The sequence below is a fragment of the Microcebus murinus genome, chromosome 4 (genome assembly GCF_040939455.1).
Source record: "Microcebus murinus isolate Inina chromosome 4, M.murinus_Inina_mat1.0, whole genome shotgun sequence".
Taxonomy (NCBI): domain Eukaryota; kingdom Metazoa; phylum Chordata; class Mammalia; order Primates; family Cheirogaleidae; genus Microcebus; species Microcebus murinus.
In genome coordinates, this window is record NC_134107.1 from 108,065,949 (window position 1) to 108,082,149 (window position 16,201).

Sequence of the window (16,201 nt, forward strand, 5' to 3'; positions counted from 1 at the left end):
GTGACACCCAGCAGTTCCACAGAGCCAGTCACAGCCCTTGGAAGCTGAGGAAGTCCGGGAGCTTAGTCATTAGCGTCACCGATGTGCGAGCGTGCCTGTCAGTTTGCCCATCCCAGTTTCTCTCCGCCTCCAGGGGTGGCTGTGATGCCGGCTCCTGCTTGTCCTGCCTGGTGTTTGTAAACAAGGCATCCCTTTCCCCAGAGGAGGGGGAGAGAAAGGCTCAGAGAGCTGAGCTCCAGCAAGCTGCCCACAACCATACCAACTCCACAGAGAACCTTTCCAACATGGAGCACCACTGTATTCAGATACAGGGCCACGGTTAGGAAATATGGGCTTTCAGCCACCACCGGGGCTTGCAAGGGATAACATTGCCACAAGCAATAACTAAAGAAGACAGTTTTAGACACCCCACTTCAATCTTCCTGCTCCAGAGAAAATTTGTCCAAATGGCTTTCTGTGGTCGAACTTTATGAAGACCCAAAGTTCTATCCGGCCTCCTGCTGGTCGGCTTCTGTGCACAGATTGAAGGCTGACGTCCATCCACCAGGGAGACAGTGGAAGGAAGGCAGGGCTCCTGGAGGGTGCCTTATCAGGACTCTTGGTTCCAAGGAACTCCAGCCTTCTAAAGAGACAAGCACTTTTTGTCACCTTGATGAAGTGCAGAAAGGTCTCAAGCATCTGCAGCAGAAAGAGGCCACCACAGGGATCCTGAAACATCAATAATTCAAACATGTCCTCATACAACCATCTCTCAATGCCAGTGCATCTGCTGCAGCATCTGAAAGGGGTTGCCAACCTGTGAAAGCCCATTATGATTCACTGACAAATCCAGATCCCCTCGTTCATCTACTACCACCCCTTTCCCTTCCCCTCCCCACCAACCTCACCAAACTGCACAAAGACCAAGAATGGTGGCTCTAGAGCCAACTGGAAGGAAATCACTTGTAGCAGGTGGCACCACCTGTCCTCATCTAGTTCCAGCCAAAACAATCCACTCTCCATCATTCCAACTGTGGAAAAAGTTTAAGCAGCTCAGCATGAGCTCAGCCTCATCCAGCCAAGGAGAGAGGAAGAGGAAAGGCTTTGGCTCTTGCCATGAGCCAGTTGAGAAGGACAGTAGTTGAGCACAGTGTACCCATCTCCCGCTTTGTCCCTGACTTCTAGTGGTGAGTGATCCCCCCATCCACCTGCTTAGCCCCCCAAATGCCAGCTCAATGCCTGAGTGCCTGTGCTGCCCGGTGCACGAGCGTCTGGCTGCAAGATCTACCACCTGCAGCTGCTTCTCCCACACAAGGCTGCAGGAGCAGCACGGCTGAATGATGCATCTCTATGCTGCTCTGTCCAATTCACTTTATTCCTAAAAACTCATCACTTTCTATCTTCATTACAATATCCCTAAACTTTTAACCCTGGTAAAAATTTCTAAACCAAGATCTTCTACCCGCCCTTACTCCCAAATTAATTTTCTTCTTTATGTCACTTGTTCCATCATAGCTCGTTGAATCCAGTACTTCCTATGTAATGAGCCTGTAATATTTCAGACTTTCCAGGACACCAATCAGACCACTTATCAGCACTAATTTGCCTCCTGCTCCAGATTCTATTTCTCACTAGTCCCTGTGGAGCTTTCTGCTCTTAAACTAAGAAAGTTAAATGCTTTCTTTCCGTGGAAGAAGGAAACTTAAAGTAATCATGCAACCTGAATAACTAGAGTCACTGTAACTATATTAAGATGACCCTAAAATAATGGGGGTCTAAATGATAGAAGAATAGTGTCGAATATTATCAGAACCTACAAGTCTAATCGCTGGTGTTCTCCTAAATCCCAAGTGCCTGCGGCTCCCTTGGATCCATGCAGGAGACACATTAGGCTGCACCTTCTAGAAATTCTGGGCACATATCCTCATTCTCCAGAGAGGATCAATAACAGCATTAAGTTCCTTCCAAGAGTGCATGCCGATCACATCCTTGAAGCTTGATGTTGGGGTCTGCAATGTCGATGTATGCCTTTAACACTGTTAAGCTACTGAGAAGTCTTAACAGTGTTGTCTGTCAGTCAAGTGACAAGAAAGAGTGTAATGAGCTATATTTGGCATTGACTTGGCCCTTATTACAGTCTTATGTGCAGTTTGGGGATTCTAATTTTCTGAAAGGTACAGAGAAATTGGAGGGGGTCCAAGACAGAGCAGTGAAAATGATTAAAAGGGTGGAGAGTAAAAACTCAGGAAAAAGGTTAAATGAATGTGGGTGATTTATCAAAGGCATAGAAAAATGAGGGTAGACCACATATCTTGAAATAAAGAAGACATTATTTTAAGGAAACCAGAAGCCAGTGCTTCTGGTTTGTGGTATGAGGATACATCAAAGAAAGATGGACTTAGATGGCAGTTGAGAATTAGGTAGGTCCATCTGTACATGTGTTCATTAACTTTCTGGATCATTGAAATCAGATCAGGAGATTATCAGAATCATTTCTCTGGTACGCTTAAGAAAAAGATTATCTCCATCCATATCAAGTTATTTAATCTTCATAATTCCAAGGTAAAGAAATTGAGTCTCCCAGAAACCAATAGCCCAAGATCACCTAGTTGTTAACTTGGATCCAGAACTTGTAATGGCACATCCTGGGGTCTTTAATTTCTACCACTGCTGCCTCAGCCAGCACCCCTACTCCCAAATGCTCCTAGATTTCATCTGGAAGAAGAGAAACTATGCTATGACCTGGCCGTAGGGTAATCATCACTCTTTCATTTAAGTTACAATTAAAAAATCAGGAGGAAATTCTCCTAATGTATGAATAATAATTGCCTCCCAATTTTTATTTCTTCTAACTCCAAAAACAAGAGACCCAAGTTTGTCAATCCCTAAGATTTTTTTCCTAAGATTTTTTTATTTGGGTGACTGGGTAAATGGTGAGGCCATAAAATGAGCCAGAGCAAGTCTATCAAGAAGATGGTTTATGGATGAAAAGAACTAGAGCAACTTTGGATATATTGAGTTTGAGGACCTGTGAGTCATCCAGGTGGAGCAGTTCATCAAAACTGAATACAGTAGTCAGAAACTTGGGTAAACGTTTTCTGCACTCAAGCTTTAAATTTGAACGTCATTGCCTATATTTGGCATTTGATACCCAAGAGCAGAGGTGGCTTCCTCAGGGAGTATATGTAGCAAGAGAATGCAGGGGCAAGAGTAGAACCCTGTGGCCCATCTCTTGAAGAAGGCAAAAGAGGAAATGTTGGTGTGGAGGAGGGAAACTTACAATTGAAATAGCTTATAGCAGTGAAAGATACAATTCTCCAAGAAGACATAACAGTAATGATATTTATGCATTGACTAACAAAACATTGAAATATTTACAGAAAAAGTGAAATAAATGGAGTAGGAGACTTTCATAAAACTCTCATAAATTGACAAACCAAATAGAAAAAATTAATGATAGAAACTGTTTGAATAATATGATTAACAAATCTTATTTAATGCATAAACTGCATGTCTACATACATGTATACACGTATAAAGAAAAGAATACATATTTTTAAATGTCCATCAGACATTTATAAAAGTATGGTCATAAGTCAACTACAAGGAAATCTCAACATATTCCAAAATACACAAGCCATTTTCTGACCTTAATGTAATAACACTAGATATCGACAACAACAAAAAGATAGAAAAATAAGTAAACAGGTATCTACTCTTTTGAAATTGAAAAACACTCTTCTAAAGAATTCTTAGGTACGAAATGTAACCAAAATAACATGGGAGACCATATAAAAGGATATACTGAAACACTGAGCCGAAACCACTCTCTAGAGAATCAGAAGAATTTGGTGTGACAGAAGTCGAGAGACTAGAGGATCAAGAAAGGAATCATCAACCGCAGCAAGACCTGCCAAAACACAGACTGAAAGCGTTCACTGGCTTTAGCAATAAGAAGACGCTGGTGACTTTGCCAGAATAATTTCAACAGACCAGGATAATAGAATGATTAAGATGCTATCAGTAGAAAAAAATGTCTAAAAGGTGAGGAAATAGAGATGTAAAGCTTAGAACACTCTTTTGAAATGTTTAGATGAGAACAAGAGAGAGAAATACAAGAGTATCTAGATTATGATTCAGAATCAACAGAGACTTGTTTAATTCGTTTATTGTTTTGGAATTGGAGAGACTTGGATATGTAGACAGGGTAAGGATATGGAACCATTATAAAGAATACATAAAAGCTTTTAGAGAGAGAACGGTAAGTCCGAATAAATGTGGGATGTGGCACCAAACCCAGAAAGACATGGAAGGGGGTGTGGAGAGTCACAGGTAGAGGGGCTGACCTGGAACAGGAGACGCATTTCATGTGCCCAGATTGCAAGAAAACAAGTAAGGGTAGGTGTGGACATATGTAATTCAGGGTGACGTGCAGGATGTTACTTGGTTGGTGAAGAAAGAAAGGGACAAGCTTGTCTTCTGAAAGTGAATGGAGTTGAGGTTGATCAGGCAATAAGATCTAAGCCCATAAGAATAACTGCTAAGATCATTAAATACTAATTTATAAATATTAACTCATTTAATCCTATGAAGAACTAAGAACATTATGAGGAATGAATCCTTTTTATTTTTTAAATTTTGATAGATTTAGGGGTCTTTGGTTACATGAATGAATTGTAGAGTGGAGATGTCTGGGTTTTTAGTGTACCCATGATCTGAATAGTGTACATTGTACTCAATAGGTCGTTTTTCTTCCTTCATGCCCCTCCCAGCCTCCCCACTTCTGAGACTCCAGCGTCCATTGTACCACTCTATATGCCCCTGCAGATCCATAGCTTGGCTCTCACATATAAGTAAGAACATGGAAGTATTTGGTTTTCCATTCCTGCATTACTTCACTCAAGTTGCTACAAAAGACACTATTTCATTCCTTTTTATGGCTGAGTAGTATTTCATCATGTACATTTTTTATTTCATGCCACATTTTCTCTATCCAATCCTCCATTGCTGTACACTTAGGTTGATTCCACATCTTTGCTATTGTGAATATACAAATGAGTGCAAGTGTCTTTTTGATACCATTACTTCTTTCCCTTTTGGTAGATACCCAGTAATGAGATTGTTGGATGAAATGGTAGGTGTACTTTTAGTTTTTTGAGGAATCTCTATACTGTTTTCCACACAGATTGTACTAATTTGCATTCCCACCAACAGTGTATAAAGCATCCCCTATTCACTGCATCTGTGCCAACATCTATTGTTTTTTGACTTTTTAATAATGGTTTTCTGACTTGGATAAGGTGGTATCTCATTATGGTTTTAATTTGCATTCCCCTGATGATTACCACTGTTGAGAATTTTTTCATATGTTTGTTTGCCATTTGTATATCCTCTTTTGAAAAATGTCTGTTGATGTCTTTTATCTATTTTTTAGTGGAATTCTTTTTTTTCTTGCTGATTTGTTTGAGTTCCTTGCAGATTCTGGATATTTGTCCTTTGTCAGATGTATAGTTTGTAAATATATATTTTTTTGCATTTTGTAGGTTGTCTATCTTATGCTTAATAAAACCCTTAAGACTCCTCAAAAGACTCCTAGATTTGATAAATGAATTCAGTAAATGTCAGGTTACAAAATCAATGTACACATATCAGTAGCACTGCTGTACACCAATAACAACCAAGCTGAGACTCAAATCAAGAACTCAATCCCTCAAATCAAGGACTCAATCAAGAACTCAACAAGAACTCAATTTACAATAGCTGACAAAAAAATATCTAGGAATATACTTAACTAAGTTAAGGATCTCTGCATGAATAACTACAAAACTCTGATGAAAGTAATTGTAGATGACATAAACAAATGGAAAAACAACCCATGTTCATGGATTAGAAGAATCAAAATCATGAAAATGCCCATACTGCCTAAAGTAATCTGGAGATGCAATGCAATTCTTATTAAAATACCAGTGTCCTTTTTCATAAAATTAGAAAAAAAAATCTTAAATTTCATATTGAACCAAAAAAGAGACTGAATAGCCAAGGCAATCCTAAGCAAAAAGAACAAATCCAGAGGTATCACAGTACCCAACTTTAAGTTATACTATAAGAAATTATTAACCAAAACAGCATGGTACTGATACAAAAGTAGACTCATAGACCAATGGAACAGAATAAAGAACCCAGAAATAAAGCCAAATACCTACAACCAACTGATCTTTGACAAAGTAGACAAAAGCATACACTGGGGAAAGGACCCTATTCAATAAATGGTGCTGGGAAAATTGGATAGCCACATACAAAAGAATGAAACTAAGTCTCTGTCTCTTACCATATACAAAAATTAACTTAAGATGGATTAAAGACTTAAATGTAGACCTGAAACCATAAAAATCTTAGAAGAAAATCTAGGAAAAAACTCTTCTGGACATTGGCCTCTGCCAAGATTTCATGACTAAGTCCCCAAAAGCAAATGCAACAAAAACAAAAATAAAGAAGTAGGACTTAACTAAACTTAAAAGGTTTGCACAGCAAAAGAAATAATCAACAGAATAAACAGACAACCTACAAAATGAGAATACGTTTATTATTATTATTGCCATTTATAAAGGTGAGGAGTCACAGGCACAAAGGCATAAAGATGTTAATTAAGTGAATCATCCAGGTCATACAACCAGTGAAGTCAAGACTTAAGTCCAGGAAGCCATGCTCTTAAATGCTATATGTTATAGTATACTACATAGATGCTAAATTAAGTACAAATCTCTCTGTCTCTCTCTCTCTGTCTCTCTCTCTCTCTCTCTCTCTCTCTCTCTCTCTCTCTCTGTTGGTATAGGATTTAAGCTTGGGCACAAAATAGATGGGTTTATAAAAGCAAGCATGGCTGATGAAATGAAGTGTTGTGCATCATCAACAACTGCATTGGAGTTCACTGGAGTTCTGTTGCTTCTGTTCACCGCAGCCTATTGATCTCTGCTGGAGAAGTCACCGCAACCTGGCCCAACATGCCATCCCTCCATCAGGGGTAATTTATAAGCCTGTTGAGAGAGGCTGTGAAACTGATGAACCCAGCTGGCGGGTGGAGCAGGCCCCATGATTGATTCACTCCCAGTTCTCCTGCTCAGCCATTTCACCCTGATCAGGCCACACGGCCTCGTGCACCATGTTCATCCATCACCCAGTAAATATCATCAACGCTGTAGACCGCCGGCACCATCTTTCGTATTTTGTTTTCTGTTTACCAAGATCCTGAAAGCTCGCTGTGACTTATCTCTGCCCCTCCCTTGCATGCCAGCTCACCGCGGCCATACCTGAGAGAGGCCAGTCCAAGAGAGACACTGGTGACCCTTCAGAATCCAACCTGGGGAGCCCTCTGAGCTGAACCTTTCTAACTAGGACATGGGGGTGGGGGTGGCAAAGGAATCCCGTAGCTGCTGACATCTGCTACACAGGCAAGCAGGCATTTTTAAACTTCTTCCTCTGGAGTAGCCTTTCAAAAAATGCTCTATGTGTCTCAAAATACAGTGGCATATCTTTCTGTTTTCCCTGGAACAGGCTTTATATGTCACTTATAAACAGCTACAAAATGCTGTCAGGAAGCCAGCGGAAGTTTTCTGGGGAAAGAATCATGCACATTGTCACAGAATTGTACAGAAAACATGTGCAAAGAGTGAAAAGGGAGAGTGTAAAGAGAGCATGATGTTTCATCCATAAATCATAACCAGACTGGTGTTTCAGTGCTACTCGCTCTTAAAGCCAGAAGTTAATCTTATCTCGTGTAAGGCTTCACAAACGAAACAGCATCTGGACCAGAGAGAAATAGGGTGGGAATCTCCCCATTCCATGAATTTCGCGGTGCACAGCCCAGATCCCCACCCAGACGGAGGAGCCCACTCCCGGGATGTTGCCCGTGGTCTCTCTGCCGAGCCTCCCTAGAACTCCCCCAGCCAACAGGAGTGGCCGTGGTGAGTGGTCAGCACAGTGGACAAAGGCCCAGGACCTTTGCCTCCCTCAGGGTCAACTCTGAGGGCCACCGCAGGTCCTAGGACTCTCGTGGGATCAGCTGAGGCCTTTGTGGAGACCACAGAGCTGTCCCCTTCTCACTGCCTGGCCCTGCTTCTCTCCCTCCCTTAAGGGACTGTGCCCAGATCGCACCTCTGGGTCAGCTGCCCCAGGAACCTGACTCACAGCACTTAGGAACTGGGGTCTGCAGAGCTGGAAGGTGGCTAAGACACTGAATGTATCAGAACTAATTGCAACAATGGGGATAATGGGATGTTTTCTAAATCCAACTAACAAGAAAATAAGACTGTTTACCATGAAACAAGAACAGTGTAGGTCAGAGAATATAAATTCTCAAAAGTGATTTATTAACTGTTTCAAACACTGGCCAGGAGTCTGTGGGAGCCCTTCCCCAGTCCATGTCCTGGCCTGTCTGCCTGAGACCGGCTCAAGGGACAGCCACTGGCTGCCTTTCTCCTAATGTTCACCATGTGTCAGTGAAGACATGCTGATCAAAAAACAGAAAAAGAAGGAAAACAATAGAGGAAGTAGAGGAAATTCTAGGGAGGGGAACAGGAGAAAAGAAGAGGGATGGTAAGAGATAGTTGGTTGAGAAAAGGAATAAAAGATGTCCCTCTGACCTGAGGGACACCTGGAAAATGCCCCGCCCCACGCTTCCTTGGCCAGGGAGCCAGGCTGACTGCGTGAAAAGTAACTGAAACTGGACGCGCGTTACACTTGATCTTACCAGGAGCCGCTTGGCATAACGAGATGGGTACTGTCGCTCTCGTGTGTGTGGAATGCCTGTGTCCTTGGGCCTTTGAGTTTGCTCTCCCTCCTTCATTGACCTCTGGCCGTCCTCTCTAAATACCGGATTTCAAATGTTTTCAAGCCGATGCCATACTGATTCAATTCTTCTGAGCAGCTCAAAGGTACAAGAAATGAAAGAAAGTACTAGAACACATGTTAAACACAGCAATCTCCTCCAGAGAGGGTGGTGCCTTTGGTGATAGCTAAGGGCAAGAAGTGAAAAAGAAGGATAAATCAGTTCATGCTCCAGAAAGAACACAAGGAAGCAGAAGCCAAAATGACTGAAATTCTGGTCAGCATGTATACATTTAAGGACAAAGACATAATTTTCATGTCTCCTTAGACAATCTCAGTTACCAAGAGTTTGCTTCTCCCCGGGAGGGGCAGCTGGAGCAGCCGTGGCACTGGAAAATAACTGCGCCCTCTTCCCCCGGGTTCCCAGCAGTTCTCAAGAGCCAGCGCTGCCCGGGGAAATGAGAACCCCAGCCTGCCTCCTCCATCCTCCCGCGGGGCTTGAATTTCTTCCCACGTCCGCCTTCCCAGCCAGGCCTTTCATTACACTTGAACCAGAGAGGGTTCTTGGAGGTGGACCTTGAGTGAAGAAATCATTTTCCCTTGGTTTTAATGTAACATTCGACTCTCCATGTTACACATTCTGCTAGAATTCGTGTTGCTTAGCCCTTGGTGTTTGCAGATCATATGTGCGTGATATTCGCCGCCATTAAAAAGTAAGCTTCATATGGTATTTAGAAGTGAGTTCTATTCTATTTCCCAAATGCACTTTCCTCCTCCATTTAATTCCTAAAATATACCTGACAGGTAACTGGCAGTCTGGGGATGTTGCAGAAAGTGGGATCTAGGATAATTACACTGAAAATCACAAAATTCTGCCCATCATCCTTCTTCCCCAGCTCTCAGTCTCGGACTCCTCCTCACCCTGGGCAGGAACTGCCGAGCAGCAGTTGAGAATTGCTCGCCCAGAATCGGAGGCAAATCTTGCGGAATTCACCAAGGCAGCAGGTCTCTCTCCAGGGCGAGTTCCTACTTGGAGGCCCACGCTTTTGCGTCTGCTGTGCCATCATGCCTGGTTTAGTCACATCCCTCCCAGGTGGCTCAGTTTCTCCAAATGTCAGGTGGAGGCAATATTAAAAGCTGGTAAATTAAATAATAAGGGAATAATTCCTGGATGCTTAGGAAAATATGTACCATTGTTATTATTTCTGAGTTTAGTAGGTTCTTAGTATATCACATTAAAACATTAATTCACTGACCCACCTAGACTTTTCTTGGAATTTCTCAAAATATTAGTTTTTATGTAAGTAGTGTAGCTGCCTTCTATGGAGGAGAAAATACGCTCGTGGGAGGAGCATGGAGACAGCCTTGGCAAGGGCGGCGCGGCGCGGCCAGCGCGATGCTGGGCAGGCAGCGAGCCGACGGGGCTGCACGGCAACATCACAGGCCTGGATGGGCTTGAAGCCACAGAGGAGCCACCAGGGCCCCAGCTGTGCACCACACGGACAGCAGGAGGTGGGGGACAAGTATGCACCAGGTATGTTTATGCAAGAGAAAAGAGGAGAGAAGGAAAATCAGCTACTTGCTCCTGTGTCTCAGGCCTACCCAGATGCAATGTGGCTTTGCTCCTCCTCACTGAGAGGTCTGCTCAGAAAACCCTCCAAAGATGGCAGTCCTGGGAGGACTGAGTCACTATCACACAGGCTATGACCTTCCTATGGGAGAGTCCTTGTGGGTAGGAGGGCAGAAGCGACAATAACGTATTGCCAAACTTCCTCTGGCAGGCATCAGAAATCTTTTCTGGGCTGCGTGGCTTCTTTGAGCCGCATGGCGGCCCAGCCACGGAGACTGTAGCTGAATTTCCTGTGCTGTTCTCCAGTCTCCACGTCTAGTTCAGCTCTGTCACCAGAGCCACACTCTTGATTGCATTCTCTCATGCCTTCGTTCTGCTGATGTGTCTGCTAAATGGAACAGTTAATTCAATAAATCCCACTTCATTATCAAAATTCTCTTTCTCCAACCATTCTGTTGGCCAGGACTATTCTCTTATTGTGGTTGCATTCCTTTTGTTACGAGAATCGCTATTATTCATGTTAGTCATATTACTAATAATGCTCTATCTCATGGCAAAAAGCATCACAGTTACAGACTTGCTGAAAATCATCTTATCACAGTGTGCCTGTGTCTCCAAACAGCAAATCCTGGCAGGAAGCCATGAAAAGAACAGAGAAAGGTTATTGTACAGCCCATCACCCTTTGGACTTCGTAAGTCAGGAAAGCGCATTTCCTGAGAACCTCAGGGTGCAGGGCAGTGTGACAAGGATGGGAATGCATGGGCTTACTCTGAGACCCCACATATCTCCAACCCGGGAAGCCGGGCTAGCAGTTGAGATGCTGGGGAGATGGAAGCCTCAAAGCCACGCTGCCAAGCAGTATTGCTCCACCAAAAATGAAAAGAAAAGAGCAAAAACCAAAATTTCAAAGTATCTTCAGAGCTCTGGAAGAAGCTTGGGGTGAAAAGAATGGTATCTCAGGAGCTTTGTGAAGGACCCCAGGCATCTTCCACTCTATGAATCTGAGCCAAACAAAACCTTCAGAGAGTTCAAGTACAATGCTGATGTCCAGAGCCACTGGGATGCTCCGTGGGGTGGGTGGGACAGTGGGGTGCCAGGGGACCAGAGAGTACAAACTACTTCACAGGGACAAATAAATAAATATATGTTGGTGGCTCTGCTCTGCTGAGCCCAGGGGTGAGGAGAGAGACGCAGGTTAGTAGTCCTAACTGCCACTTGAATAACTCCCTGTGCGCCCGGCAGCCTTTATTCTGTGGGAAGTTGTCAATGCAACTCTTGGATGGGCAGGTTTGTTATCAGCAAGTGGTTTACAGCCCCTGGGCTGTGCATTAATTAAAACAGCTTTGTGCCCGGCCTCATTCATTAGCACGCTGCTTCCTTAATCACTGCCTCTTCAGCCACCAGGACAATCTATAAATCTTCTCGAATATGAAATAATGAAGTGGAATGGTTCAATTTATTACAATGCAATAAGTCAGGGTAATAGGAGGGTAGACAGGGTGGCACCAGGGCGGGTCGCCTGCCCAGTGCCCTCCCTCCTCATTGCCCGAGGGGCTAGGACTCGTGGCACTCCGTGCCCTTGGAGTTCTCCTCCAGAGGGGCACAGACCCCAGGAGAAAGGACGCCTGGAGGGACAGAAACGAGCCCAGAGGGTGCAGAGCTGATGGCCACCTCCACAAAGCTTGGGTCTGTGGGTCTGGGAGGGGGCCGGCAGGGACAACCTCCCCCTCCTATGATGAGGCTGCCCAGGCAGACATCGCAGGCCCAAAGGAGCTTGGCACGGGAGGGCAGGTCTCCTGCACAGAAGCCAGGACCCTCCAGTCCACACGGGGCCCCTCCCTCCCTGCGTCAGAATCAGGTGCAGAGCTTTCAGAAACATGACGGACTACAGTGGACTCTCTAGGGTGAGGCTGGGCATCCGCACTTACCGAAGGCTCCCTGGTAAGTGAGACGTGCAGCCCCGTGGAGAGCCACGTGCTCCGTCTTGCAGGACTCACTGGGGTGCTGCTTAGCTCCCAGGCTCCTCCTAGGGGCTGGTTGATCAGTTTGGGGTGTGCAACCAAAGAATCAATACTTTTATCAAGTTCCCAAAAGATTCACAGGGTAAGACATTTTTGGAAAACACAAGCTGCCTCTAAAGAAGTCTAGCCTTTCTGTCGTGTCCCCTTCCCCCTGAATCAATGACGCTTACTCTTCCCCCACTGCAAGACACGTGGTGGATGCCATTTATGTGACTGACACACTTCCATGGGGAAACCAGATTTTTCCTAAGACTGTGATAAATATAATAAACTACATGACTGTGTAATTTTCTGTGTGCTAACTATAAACTCCTTGCTACTTTCATTCACTGATTCTTAACAACCCCATATGCCCAAAGCTCTGTCTCCAGTGGCACTGGTGGCTTATAAAATTAGAGTTCCCCGTTCTGTCCATTCCTCCCCAATTCCCATCTCTGAGATGCTCTGTGACCAGAAACAAGCAGCAGGGCCCGCCTCTTAGATGAAATCAATGAGATGCTTTGGACCACAACCCTGTGCCAAATAGAATCAACCGCACGCTAGCCCTTGGGGGCCGCCATTTACGAATCATTCTCTCCAGAAGACCCCCATGGCTTCTAGAAATGAGGCCCCAGGTTTTACATTTGTGTGCAGAGATAACCTGAGGCCAAACCCTGAGGAGTGGCCAGAACTGGTTTGAAGAGGAACCAGCTGAGTCGCAGCGGCTGCTCGGGTGCAGGTGTTTGCCAACGTGCTGTAGTGCGCTGTCACTCCTCGGCTTCCCAGGCATGTTCAGTCACTGCAAACGGCAGTTCCCGTCCTCTGGCTCTCTCTGACATCCTCCGGGAGGAGGGGGGCAGCTCTGCAGCTCCATGGCCAGGTGTCCTCCACCCAGCCTCTGCAACCCACGTCGGCTCTAGCTTCCCGGAGGAACCTGGAAGGACGAGGGCAGGAAGGAGCCAGCACTGCCCTCCTTGGAGTCATGGGAAGTGAGTTGGTAGTGTCCCAGGGGTGGGGGAGCCTGGGCTTGGAACGGGGCAGCACAGGCCACGACAAGCCTTTCCTTGATGGCGTTCACTGTCGGAAAGAGACACCTCATGGAGCTGGGAGCCTGGGAGCTACCCGTGGCCCCAGCCCATCAGGATCCAAATGCCATTCAGTCGGGAACCTGCAGGAACAAGATCTACAGCAAATAGCATTGCTGCTTGCCTCAAGGCTGTCAGTCAGCCCACCCCACACGCTCTGCCTCTTTCCCCTCCTTTTTACTGCGTAACGCGGTATGGACTGGATGGTTTTGTCCTCTCGATCGATATCCACAGGTTGAAGCCCTAACCCTAATGTGATAGCATTTGCAGGAGGCGTCTTTGGGAAGGAATCAGGTCTTGAGGGTGGAGCCCTCATAAATGGAATTAGTGCCCTTGTAAGAAGAGACAAGAGAGAGTTGTGTGTTCCCTCTCCCCCCACTCTCTCCCCCCACTCTCTCGCCCCCTCTCTGTCTCTCTTTCTCTCCCCCCATTCCTCTCCCTGCCGTGTGAGGACACAGGGAGAAGACAGCCATCTGCAAACCAGGAACCAGGTCCTCACTAGACACCAGATCTGCCCACGCCTTGATCTTGGACTTCCCAGCTTCCAGAACGGTGAGAAATAAATGTCTGCTGTATAAGCCACCCAGTCTGCGGTAATCTGTTATAGCAGCTCCAGCTAGGACATAGCACTTACACCTGCTCATCTGCTCTCACATGTACAGATTTATTGCGTTTATTTTCTATTATCTCTTTCCTCCTGCTAGCAGATAAGCTCCACAAGGGCAGGGATCATGGTTTGTTTTGTATACTGATATATCACAATTGCTTCCAGCAGTGCCTGGCACACAGTAGGCGCTCCATAAGTACTCAGGGAGGGATGGTGGGCACAGGAGGGACTGGACAGCGGGAATGCGAGTTGCCCACTCCCTTTCTTGCCCCAGGAGAAGGGAGACATGCGAGGGAGAGAAAGTGTGTGCACTTTTCATGTCTCTGCCTATCCTGGGCATTCAGACGGCTTTGGACTGTCTTTGTTTATTTATTTTTATTGTTGTTGGTTTTGTTTTTGTTTTTGAAATTTTAATACAATTCAAATCAGCACGTCTGGTTGGTTCATTTCAGCTCCTTCACTGCCCAGCCAGGGTGCAGGGACTGCTTCGGTCTCCCTGCCTTCTCTTTGTCTGTGGTGACCAAGGTATAAAGGTATCTGCTGCATTTAACTTTAAACTTCACATTATTCTTATTTTTCTCAATCCTGGAAGATTTGGCACCCTTCCTCCTGGCTGTGAGCAGAAAGTTCATGATTTCCTCAATGTCTCAAAGCACAGGGAGAGGGCACAGCCTGTGTACTGCCCGAGAGACCTGGACTGTCTTCATGATCTGTGAACTAAGAAGCCAGGAGGTCACCCCCCCGCCAAGCCCCAGGCGGCATCCCACCACTCTCCTCAGCAAAGGCCCGTCTCTCCCATTCCATGTTGGTTAAGGGCAGTGAGCAATCAGACCCCCACTGAAATATTGGTTGTTCTTGCTTAACCAGGTGACAAATAACGTGCTTAATAAATTATAAATCATAAACTACTGCATAAAAACCCAGTATCAATTTTAATAATTTAAAGTGATTTATTAACATGCTCCCACAGTGTTAGCAGTGTCTGTTATTTCTCACGTCCCCGCAACTCACTGCGAATGAGGAAAGGGAGCTTGACAAGGTGAGTGAAGAGACAGAGGAGGCTGGCTTGATGGGTGGGGTGAGGAGTGACATCAGCACCAGCAGAATGAAACGAGAAAGGACATCACCCCTCCAGGTCACCAGATGGTTCCAGGAAATTTCTAAATATCCATGAGCCCCTTTTGCCCTCTCCCCTTTCCAGAAGAGGTCAGAAGATCACAAAGCCTTCTATGAAGGCTTTCTTTTCTAACCCCCTCTCCTCTGGACAACCACTTATTCTGCTGATCTCTGCTGGACTATGCCAAGCACCTGCCCATGACTTGGGACCCTGGCACAGGAGACGAGGGGTCTGTTCACACCGGTTGGACGGATGGACAGATGCCTGGGTCTGTTCGCTGGTGTACGGGGCTCCTTCCCCGCGCAGCCTCTCTGCTTCCTCCGCCATCTAGCACAGGTGCAGGGCCGTCCTCAGACGGGCACCAGGCCCAGGACGCCCCATCCTTGGCAGTGCGGGACTCAGCCGAAACGACTGCAGTTATCAAGAGGATACCCCACTTTTAGTAGCTCTTGTTTAAAGACAGGAATTCCAAAATCAAATCAGAAAGACAGTCAGAAGGGGAGTGGGCAGCCCCTTTGCAAGCCCCCTGCCCACCCACCCAAGCTGACGGGGCGGTGGTGTTTCCAGTTGTCTCCCTGCCAGAGAGGAGTGTGGCAGGGACTGGACACTTGTAGGTCGTCAAGTGGATTCGAACACGGCAGGTGCCGTCTCCAGAGCTTAGGGAACAGGGAGCCGTGCCGCCTTGTGGTTTCAGCACCGGGACCCTGGAGCGCCTGCCCCTGCCTGGCACCGGGCGGGCCGTGTGGCTCGGGCAGGGCACATAACCTCTTGTGCCTCCATTTCTTCTGCTGGAAAGTGGGAAATCCTAAAAGTCCCTCCTCGCAGGGCGCTGTGAAGCCTGGGTGAGTGAATAAGGCAGAGTGCCCAGAGGAGCTCCCGGCAGGCAGTGCTGTGGAAGGGTTTCCCGTCAGCAGCCTTGCCAGCATCTCGCTTGGGGTCAGGCAGCCCTGGGTTCAAATCCTGCTTGGCCCTTTGCCAGCTGTGCTGTGAGTCTCAGGATGATGAGTTTGTCTGGGCTC

At 46.0% G+C, this 16,201-nt stretch overlaps 1 pseudogene; it reads right to left on the bottom strand.

Annotated features, from left to right (window-relative positions):
* Window positions 1-14,508: 14,508 nt before the first annotated feature.
* Window positions 14,509-15,509, bottom strand: LOC109730735 (large ribosomal subunit protein eL38 pseudogene; annotated as a pseudogene).
* Between the last annotated feature and the right edge of the window lie 692 nt (window positions 15,510-16,201).